Genomic DNA, 11,777 nt, shown 5'->3' on the forward strand with positions numbered 1-11,777 from the left:
CCGGGCCTGCCTGTGATATCTTCTTCAGGGCGAAAAAGGAAAATAAAAGCCGAAACGTTTTCATCGGAACCTTGCAATAGCAGCTCGTTACAATGGTGAGGAAAAACCCGTGATTTCTGAAAAAAATCTAAATGGAGTTATTGGTTTTTGCAAATTAACTCTTCATATACAAACAATATATATAATTTTATTTTAGTTAACATTTATTTTATTTCCGATGCTTGCAACTGACAAAAAATATAAATAAATATAAAAATAAAAATAAAAAATATTTTTATGGTTTTAATTTTAATAGCACCGTTTCCAATCAGATTTTTAACCAGAATCAATCATAAAAAAAAAAAGACAAAACTCAAGAGACAAAACTGGTTTTACATTTTACCCGAAAAGTGCTCCTGGTTTTCTGGTTGGATTGTTTGTTTGTTTTTATCCTTGAATAACAACGGCACACATTCAAATTCTGTCCCGTATCTGATTATTCATCCCTGAGGAACACTGGCACATTCATGACTATCAGCTGCGTAAAAAAATACATAACAATATGTAAATTAAAATGGAAAAAATTCAAATGTCACACAAAGCTGAGATAAACAGAGGAAAGGACTACAGGAATAATATCAGTATTCATTAAACAATTACTCAAAATAATTAACCAAAAATGTACTTGTGTTCTTTCAGACCTCAGCATTCGCATCGAAGTATCGACTTTATCTCCGATGTTTCTCTGGAGAAATTAAAAAAAGAGGATACAGACGTGTCAGCAAACCAGTCCAGAGCTGCTCAATGAATGTGGAGCTGAAGTACAAACATCTGAGAAACAGGAAAACCTGATGATGACTGACACACACACACACACACTTGCCATTTACATTGCATTGACTTCTATTGTTTTTATATAGAGCTAGTTATACATATTATAACCTACCACTAACCTACACTCTAAACCTAACACACAACTTCCTGCATTTTAATTAATTAAAACTTTATTTTATACTGTTTTTACAAATGAGGACGTCTCCAAATCGAGGTTTTGTCAGATTTAACTCACTTCTGGATACAAATTTGTCCCCAAAATATAGTTAAAGCAAGTTCTAGTGAATAAGGTAAAAATATTAACTAACAGACATAACCATATGGTTAGGTTTAAATATGAAAATAAGGCCTTTTCTAATTAAATATGGAGAAAGACTTGGTGATCTGCAAATGTTTCTAATGGCTGTATCTTTAGCGAGTTTTTTTGCGTAATATTTTATTGTGTATTACACAAAAGTACTTGGGCCATCTATCTTGGCCAGGACACTGCTGCAAAAGAGATTTTAGTCTCAGTGAGTTTTCTTTCTTGGTTAAATAAAGGTTTAATAATAATAATAATAATAATAAATCTGCTTACATTTCCAGAAAATAGATCTGAACATTGGAAAAAGTCAGGTTCAAAATTCTTCGAATCATAAAAGTGCTGTAAGTGCTGCTGAAGTGGAGGAAAAAAAACGTTTGAAGATATGTATTAGAATTGAAATCTAAAGACACAAATAATAAGTGTAATAGAATTTTAAAAAGTGTGTATTTTGTTTTCGTTCCAGCTGTATAAACACACTCGACAGTGAACAGATGAACACACTCTCTCTTGTTCAGTGCGGTTGCCTTTGGGCAAGAAAGAAGGAAACAAACCTGGAAAAGAAACAAACAAACCACAGAAGGGAGTTTCTCTTTCCAGGGAAAGCAAAGATGGGAGGAGCAGAAAGAGAGACGATCGGTGATATCAGTCTGTCCTGATAAAAGAAGAAACACAAACACACCTGAATCACAAGATCTACAGGTAAGAACCTCTGAGTCTTAACTTTACACTGATTACAATATGATTGATTTACCAGTGTTTCTATTACATTATACTCAGCTGATCACTGATTAAATAGTGAATGTGTGGATTTTGCACATTTTATCTGTAGGTATCTGGGTTTTTATAGAGAAAAATTACAGAGAAAATAAACAAAAACAAATAAACTTAGAAAATGAACTTAATATCCAGAGATTGATCCAAAGGTGACGATGATAATAATTCCATAAAGGTTTCCTCACATTTAATTTCCCAAGTGTGTCCTAAATTTATTTATTTATTTTAAAAGCCAATATGTGCATCATAAAAAAATACACTGTTACAAAAAATATCATAATTCTTAACTTTAAAACACACACACAATCGTTTTTATAATATATAAGAGAATTTTAAAAAGTCTTATTTCTAGACCTTGCAGCAAAGCAGTGCTTTCAACTTCATCTACTTCTGAATTGTCATTTAGAGGTGTGGATGAATTCAGTGACTTTACTGATTCCCATGTGGAGATCATGATAGATTATTACTATAGTGCTTTATACAATACAGATCTGAAAGCAGCGTCACTGTGATAAACAGGGATAACGTTGATGTAAAGCGCTCCGTGGATTGGTGTTGACTGGTTTTACAGATGCTTGATTGGCTATTCCTCACTCTTTGATGCATCTGCCAGACGCTTTTATCCAAAGCAACTTACACATTAACATTTGCTCAGTTCTTGCATTCCCTGGGAATCGAACCCATGACCTTCAGTGTAAGTGCATTACTGTAATGGTGCTTTGTGTCAGTATTTTTCTCACCGGGTGTAGACCGTAGCGGCGGGCCACTGCTCGATGGCGATCTCGGGGTCGTACGGCCGCGGCGGGTCGCTCTGGTGCTGGGTGGGCAGGTAATACGCTACGGTCACGGCCCGCGACATAGTCGTGTGCATCTCATCGGTGCGCACCACCGTCACGATGGGTATCGTCATGCCCAGATAACTGCCTGCAGAGAGAAACAATCCCAGTTTGAGTGAGCGTGTTTGAGATTATTTTGAATGTAATATTTTGCCACAATTGTATTATTATTTTTTATATCAAGGAATCACAGTTTTGAATAAAAATATTAGCAGATGTCAGTCCGCCAGTGCTAAGAGTTAATGACATGCAGCTGATGATCGGCTCTATGAAGAACATAATGCTAGAGCTGATATTCACACAGAATGCGTTTGTGCGGAAAAACACATTTTGAAACACACACACACACACACAAAAAACATATAGTAAAAATCTGATAACTACATAATACTGTATATAACTGTTAGAAATTTAACAGGACATTTCATGTAATTTTATGCTTGTTTCATTGTTTCCTTCATAGATTCATTATGTGGTTTTGTCTTTTTAACTGCGTCACAGTCTGTGTTTTTAAGGTGGTTAGTGTAGTAAAGATTTCAGTATTTCAGTAGGTTGGTATATCAGCATTATATCAGTTAATGAAATATCTTTACAAATTATGCACAGTTAAATGTTTTACTGTAAATGAAACTAAAATATTACTATTAAAATTTTTCCTGAAAAGTTCTGGCAACCACAGCTGCTTTTACTGTAAGTTTAATGTATTTTCAGTGTATTTTCACACTGAATCATGACACACATCAGCTTCAGGAGCTTCATGTGTGTATTTATAACTGATGTAGAATCTAATAAGCAATGATAAAGCAGAAATGACATGATCTGATGTTCTGGATCTGGTCAGATGTTCAGCGTCTGCATCATTTATTGAGACTGATGTCTGTTTTTCCCTCAGAAATGGAGAGAATCACATTGCTGTCTCTTCTGCTCACAGGTGAGTGAGTGTTTAAATGAGTGCTTGACTAGTACTAGTCTTGATAGTTAGTGTTAGTGCTGTGCTGACGGTGTTCAAGTGTGTTTGAATGATTCCTGTAATCGTGTGTGTTGTTCAGGAGATTGAGCTGCTACTGTAATAAACCACATAAAAACCACAAAACATCAGCAGTGTTTCCCAAGAGTCCTCTAGACTGCAGCGGCCTGTAGATTTCAGTCTCAATTAAAGTTTGAGTGTTTAACTCTTGCATACTAAGACATAAATATTGTAATTTTCTACTCATAAAAAAAAATAATAATAATTGCACAGTGCAGTTGTATTACAATAGTAATATATTTCTGTCTCAGAGGTAATAAAACACTTTTAAAATATTTTTAAAAGTCATACAATACAACATTGCAGTACATTTTACAAGAAAATATTATTTCAGTCTTTGTTTACATTTCACATTTAATCCAGTGTAATACTTGCTGATTCTCTGTAATTATTTTAGAAATTTATTAGCAATTTCTGAGTAAAGATTGTTTATATATTACATTGTAAACTGTTTAAATATAGTTTTCTGAGAAAAAGTATGATTTTATTATTGTTATATTAAAATATAATAAATTTGGCTTGTGAATGTGATAGCATTTCTATTACAACTAAAACAGGTTTGATTCGACTTTCATGTTGAAGTCCACGCAAAGAATTCAGTTTGGTCACTGAAGATCAAAACTCTGGAAATGCACCACATTCATGCGTTTAACTTTAAAATACACTCAGTTTTCTTCCACTAGAGGTCCACAGTGTCACCAAATCCTGTGGAAACACTGAACGTACAAAACCATCATTCAGAGCACTTTATCAAACACATACTGAAACTCTGAGCTCTTGAAATACAGTGTGGATATAATGAGTCTGAGATCTGTGTGAATGTGTCTCTCCTCAGTCGTGGTCAGTTCATCTCCGCGTCAGTATCACTTTGTGAATCAGAACAAGAGCTGGACTGAAGCTCAGAGTTACTGCAGAGAGAAACACACAGATCTGGTCACTATCAATAACATACAAGAACAGAATGACATAAAACAGCTCTTAAACAGTAACTCTGACCGTGTCTGGATTGGGCTGAAGGACGCATGGATTTGGTCTCTGAGTGACTCTGACTTCTACAGAGGAGATGAGTCTCAGTATAGGAACTGGGAACCAGGACAACCAGGTGGAGATGGAGACTGTGTTTATATGAACAATGATGGAGAATGGCATGATATAGCCTGTGATACCCAAAAGCATTTCATCTGCTATAATGGTGAGTTCAGCTGTATGTTTCATATTTGATTAACTTTGCACTATTAATCAAATGTACATTATTATCTTCTGTAGAGCTGCTTATAGCTGAACTGAATTGATTTCTGAGTAACTGATGAACTTTGCAACACTGACACTTGTTTTATTTTAAATGCTACAGAAATAAATGTGACGACTTTGTGATTGAAACAGAAATTGGTAACACTTTATAATAACAGCACACTATGAATCATTAGGTAAGCATTAGCAAATAGTCAGTTCATCCTTTATAAAGCATCGTCCCAACATTAATAGTCATTAGTAAGCAGTTTATAAATACAGCTATAAATGCCTGTTCTTGATTTATAAGCATATCTATTACAAAGCAGATTTAAAGGCTCAGTTATCTTCCTAACAGAAAACAAACAAACACAACACAGAGGGATACATATCTCAGAAATATTTATTTCAAGATGCAAAAAAAAAAATGAAACTGTATACTTTTTTTTTTCTAAGAAATTGCAGAGGTTTATTTTTCATTTTTTTATCAAGTGTACAGTTATACTGTTTCATTTTTTTGCATCTTGAAAAACATATTTCTGAGTTCTGCATCCCTCTGTGTTGTGTTTGGGAGATAAATGAGCCTTTAAATCTTCTTTGTAAATGCTTTATAAGGAATAAATAGTCCTCACTTTAGATGAACTCACAAAAACAGATGACTGGCAACTACTACATGTTTTATAACTACCTGACTTAATCATGAATTACAGCAGGAATATGTGTTAATAAAGCATTTATTAACACACTGAGCAACTATTATCATGTGTCTAAATAATAATATTCATAAATGTACATTTAAATAGTTTATTAATCATTTACTTACACTTTCTAAATGATCTTATGAACCACTGACAACTCCTAAATAACTGGTTTATAAACAACATAATAATTTAGAAATGATAAATTGACCTTTAATAAAGTATGAAAATACAATTATTAAACATTATAGATATGCTCAAGAACAAAACATTTATAGCTGTATTTATAAACTGCTTACTAATGACTATTAATGTTGGAACAATGCTTCGTAAAGAATGAATTGACTATTTACTAATGCTTTACTAATGATTCATAGCGTGCAGTTATTATAAAGTGTTACCCAGAAATGTTCTGAAAGACTTGAATATTTTCATCATGAAACACTTTCAGTTTTGAATAATGAACCACAATTGGATTTGTCATCTTGTTCTTGGTAAATGAGAGGAGAAAAAAACATGTATTTATTTCTCTAAATCAATATCAGACAAATGTCTTTCTGTTTTAAAGGCAGCAGTAAAGGGTTCGTCCATGTACAGGAGCTAAAGAACTGGACTGAAGCTCAGAAATACTGCAGACAGAAACACACAGATCTGGCCAGTGTGAGGAATCAGAGCGAGAATCATCAGATCCAGAACATCATAACTTCACCTCATCAAGCCTGGATCGGTCTGTACAGATTCTGGGTTTGGTCAGATAACAGCAACTTCATATTCAAACACTGGAAACATAGATGAACCCAATAACAAAGCTACAAAAGACAGCATCTGCACATCAACTGGTGTCAGTAATGAAGGACGATGGACAGACGAATACTGTAGAGAATCACATCCCTTTGTGTGTTATGATGGTGAGTAGATCAATCATCTGATCTGCTGAACGTCTACATGTCAAACTACAGAAACTCTCTCATCATTACAGTACGACTGCACTATTCCTTTAAACCAGCAATTCCCAGAGTTTAAGTCTTTAAATTAATGTTTCAATAATTTAACAAAACATTCACACATTCATAGTTCTCTGATGTCAGTTAACGATCACAAGACATGCAGCTAAACAAATAAAATAATATAACTCCAGTTATAAAATGAAGACAAATATTACTGTTGTTAATTCTCAGTGCCGTGTGCAGTTAAATCATTTTATTTTACACTACAAGAGACAATACTAATATTAATGTTTTAAATTCTTCAGTTTCAAACTTTTAAATCCTCAGGCTTTTGTTTTGGTGAATATTAGTGAAATGCTGTAAACTTCTGTCCACAAAAAGTTGGAAATTATGCAAATTGGTAAATAGAGTAAACTATGCACACATTGGGTTCTCAAATGCACATTAAACTCAGTGTTAATGTGAGTCAGTATTTACTGTGAATTGAGATGCTGAAACACTGTTTTATAAGCTGCTGACGTGTAAATGAACACAGTTTCACTCTGAAACACACAATACATCAGACTTTGATTTGATAATCACACTAAGCTTAATTGCAATTTCAGATTTATTTTGATTAATTGTGCACCATCATTTATATATATTAATTCTCATTCGGTTTCATTAATTATTAGGTGTTCATAAACTCAGGAAGCCTGTTTGGGAAACCCTGCTGCTTTAACTCAGCACTCTTCATATGAGCTGTGTTTAAATGCTTCAATTTCTGTTTGTTGCAGATAAACTGGTTCTGATCCGAGAGAATAAGAAGTGGACTGAAGCTCTGAGATACTGCAGAGAAAGGGACATGGACCTGGTGTCGGTGGATTCGGAGCAGATGCAGCGGTGGGTGATGGATGTGACCGCGAGCGCCTCCTCCAATCACGTGTGGCTGGGTCTGCGTCACTCCTGCACAGTGGGACTCTGGTTCTGGGTCAGCGGTCACACCATCTGCTACGATCAGTGGGCTTCTGATTACGACACCGGACTGGACAACTGCATTAATACGGTCAGATCCGGAGCCATTCGGACCCACGACAATCGCTGGATCAGCTGCCCTGAAACTGAAGAAAACAACTTCATCTGCATCAAGTGAGTGCTGGAGAGTAACATGTAATCAAAAGTCATAAAAAATGACTTTGAATACATTACTTAAAATGTGAATGTAATGGATTATGTTACTAAATAAAATTGTCATTATGTAATTTAAGCAACAGACTAAATATGTATATAATATAATATAATATGTAATACTATGAGTCAAACAACAGATTATGAAGATTCAGTAAAGCCCTTTGGACTTTATTAAAATAAATTGAATTCCAAGTTTGTTTGTTTTTTGTTTTTTTGTAAAGCTTTTTTCACAGTACATTGTTTCAAAGCAGCTTCACAGAAGAATGTATATTTCAATGTTGAAATCAGTTTTCTGTTATTGGACTGAAATCATCTCCATTTAAAGTCTTTTTATGTCTATTTGAACTTCTATCATGTTTTCACTTGTTTAAGGTCAATTATATGATTCAGTTTCACGACTCATGAGGTGATGGAGACAAACACTGTTTTCTTTCACTTTATTATTATTTTTATTGCATGTCATTTAGTACTAAGCACTTACATTTACTTTACTGGAACTGATATGTTCAGCAAACGCCATCTAAAATGACTGCAAATATAATCATATGTAATTATAATACATGCAAATTATTGAAAAAAAAGAAATATCTTCTGTATTTTAACCTTTGCTTTTGCTTGTTTCGTACTGAATCTTTAAATGGACGCCATGATGGAAACTATTTAAGATGCTCTTATATACGTGTCATGTTCAGTTTTGCTTTCATAGACTTTCAGTTTGCATCTCATTGATTCCTGTGTTTCCTTTCAGTTTTCTTGGTCGTCATGGTTTCTAAGTATGTTCTCATTTGTCACCATAGTTACTGATTATGTTGCTTACCTGTGTCTCATTAATTTCCTTCATTACTGTGTATTTATCGTCCCCTCACTTGGCAATGTGGACTATGTCTATTTTTGACTCGATGTGTGATGTTCCTTTGTATAAAATCATCTACAATGAATACATGTACATGTAAATGGATGAATGTAATGATATTATATAATCATAATAAATATTCATTGAGTGACTTCATTGAATATTTGCACTATATTTGAACATCAGCAGAAGCATTTAAATGAAGTGGTGTAAATATTGTGGGAAATTACAGGACCAACAGATTAAAAAAAAAGTTTGTTTTTAAATTACATATTTACAAACAAATTTTTTGAAGGGGACACAAATAATACAGCCAAAATTGTACTTGCAAGGATAGCTATGCGTACACATATATACACACATATCTGATCTGAAGCAAATGATTCGTGATACGCGATCCGACTTGGAGCGCTTCGAAACAGTGAATCATTTTGCGACGCAATGGTTTAACTGATTCAGAGTTTCTAAAAGCTACGTTGTGTTCTTTGCTCGCTTTGAATGACCGTGGCAATTAAATCATTACAATTAACAGGCCTAACGTACAATGTTTTTATTAAACTGTGATCACCGTAAATACAGTTTCCGTCGTATTAAAAACATTTCATTTTTTTTTTTCAAAAGATTTATACAAATATACGAGACTGCTTTAATTAGGGACACACACATTTATTACAGTATAGAACTTATAAAATATATTTTCTGCCTTATTCTCTGATAAAAATGTGGCATTTCTGTCAGCATTACCCATGATCCTCTGCCTCCGGATCTAGGCCGCGCGCACCCGCGGGTCTTCTCATTGCGCTCAAACCACTGTCCAGGTAAGTCACGAGTTCATTACTAATGATCACGTTTTGTTTAAATGTTGTAATTGGTGCCTTTATTTGCCATTAAACTCACATGGTTTAAATGTTAGAGTAACAATTAAAACCCGACCAACTCCTTATCAGCGAAAACAATAAAAATTAATAATAATAATAATAATAATAATAACTAGATAAAAAAGTTCGTCGAGACAAACTTTAAGTTGGCTTAAGAAAGCCGGACCAGAAAGTTTGAAAAGTTTAAAAAGTTTAAGAAGTTTAAAAAGTTTAAGTTTGAAAAATGTTAAAAGTTTTAAGTTTGATGGGTTTCAGTCTGAAATAGTTTGAAGTTTAAAGTAGTTTTAAAAGCTTAAAGTTTGATAGATTGATAGATAGATAGATAGATAGATAGATAGATAGATAGATAGATAGATAGATAGATAGAGTCAGATTATAGATAGATAGATAGACATAAAGACAGATAGCCTTTAGATAGATAGATAGATAGATACAGTCAGATGATAGATAGATAGATAGATGACCACTTCCAGAAAAATGAATGGCTCTCTATGGGCCTCTGCTGGATATATATGGTCATTACACTATTCTTTCAAAAACTGTGATTTCTACAAGTTTTTCTCTAACCAACAGATGGCAGTATTGTACACCTAACACCTAGATCAATATCCAGAAACGGTTTAAATTAAATTTAGATCATCATTTAAGAGATTTATTCATAAAAATGTAATATTTCACATGCAAGCTAATGGTGTAGTTGAGGATTTTTGTAGTAAACAGGTACAAAAGTACTTCATATCTCCCAAAACACGCATTAATGTATAGATGAGAAGTAAACAAAGAAAATGAAATATTATTTGAATGATTAAAAATTTATAAATGTTTTACAATTACTCTTTCAATTTTGGGGTCATATTGCCATATTGCCTTGTCATATTGACACAGGTGTAAACAGGAAAAACAGGTCTTATGATTGAAAGGTCTATGTTTGTTTATTTGTTTGTTTGTTTGTGTGTGCGCGCGGCGTGTCTGTGTGTGTGTGTGTGTGTGTGTGTGTGAGATAGATCTCAGATAGAGAGATAGATGAGTTTGAATGGGTTAGATATAGTACATAGAAGGGAAGTCAGATGATAGATAGATAGATAGATAGATAGATATTATTGCAAAAGCGAGCACTTATACAGTTTTACTTCCAGAAAAATGAATGGCTCTCTATGGGCCTCTGCTGGATATATATATGGTCATTACACTATTCTTTCAAAAACTGTGATTTCTACAAGTTTTTCTCTAACCAACAGATGGCAGTATTGTACACCTAACACCTAGATCAATATCCAGAAACGGTTGTATAATAACAAAGGTATGACAGGTATTACAAGGTGAAGGTGACATCTCAGGACATTGACCCATGTCCTCACTTTTCAAAACGCTTATAAATCACACAGAGTGGAGTGTATTGAAAATCTGAAATAGCAGAAAGTCTCCTGTAAGGGGTAGGTTTAGGTGTAGGGTTGGTGTAGGACAATAGCACATACAGTAAGTACAGTATAAAAACCATTACGCCTATGGGATGTCCCCACTTTTCACAAAAACAAACATGTGTGTGTGTGTGTGTGTGTGAGATAGATCTCAGATAGAGAGATAGATGAGTTTGATTGGGTTAGAAATAGTACATAGAAGGGAAGTCTGATAGATAGATAGATAGATAGATAGATAGATAGATAGATAGATAGATAGATACAGTCAGATGATAGATAGATAGATAGATGACCACTTCCAGAAAAATGAATGGCTCTCTATGGGCCTCTGCTGGATATATATGATCATTACACTATTCTTTCAAAATCTGTGATTTCTACAAGTTTTTCTCTAACCACCAGATGGCAGTATTGTACACCTAACACCTAGATCAATATCCAGAAACAGTTTAAATTAAATTTAGATCATCATTTAAGAGATTTATTCATAAAAATGTAATATTTCACATGCAAGCTAATGGTGTAGTTGAGGATTTTTGTGGTAAACAGGTACAAAGGTACTTCATATCTCCCAAAACACGGCATTAATGTATAGATGAGAAGTAAACAAACAAACAAAAAAGATATATTATTTGTATGATTAAAAATGTATAAATGTTTTACAATTACTCTTTCAATTTTGGGGTCATATTGCCCCCAAAGGACACAGGTGTAAACAGGAAAAACAGGTCTTATGATTGAAAGGTCTATGTTTGTTTATTTGTTTGTTTGTGTGTGTGAGGCGTGTCTGTGTGTGTGTGTGTGTGTGTGTGTGTGTGTGTGTGTGTGT

The 11,777-nt window shown here is 33.9% G+C and overlaps 1 pseudogene; it reads left to right on the forward strand.

Annotated features, from left to right (window-relative positions):
• Positions 1 to 1,713: 1,713 nt before the first annotated feature.
• Positions 1,714 to 8,438, forward strand: LOC131531666 (macrophage mannose receptor 1-like; annotated as a pseudogene).
• Positions 8,439 to 11,777: the final 3,339 nt, after the last annotated feature.

This window comes from Onychostoma macrolepis, chromosome 23 (assembly GCF_012432095.1).
Source record: "Onychostoma macrolepis isolate SWU-2019 chromosome 23, ASM1243209v1, whole genome shotgun sequence".
NCBI classification, from domain to species: Eukaryota; Metazoa; Chordata; class Actinopteri; order Cypriniformes; family Cyprinidae; genus Onychostoma; species Onychostoma macrolepis.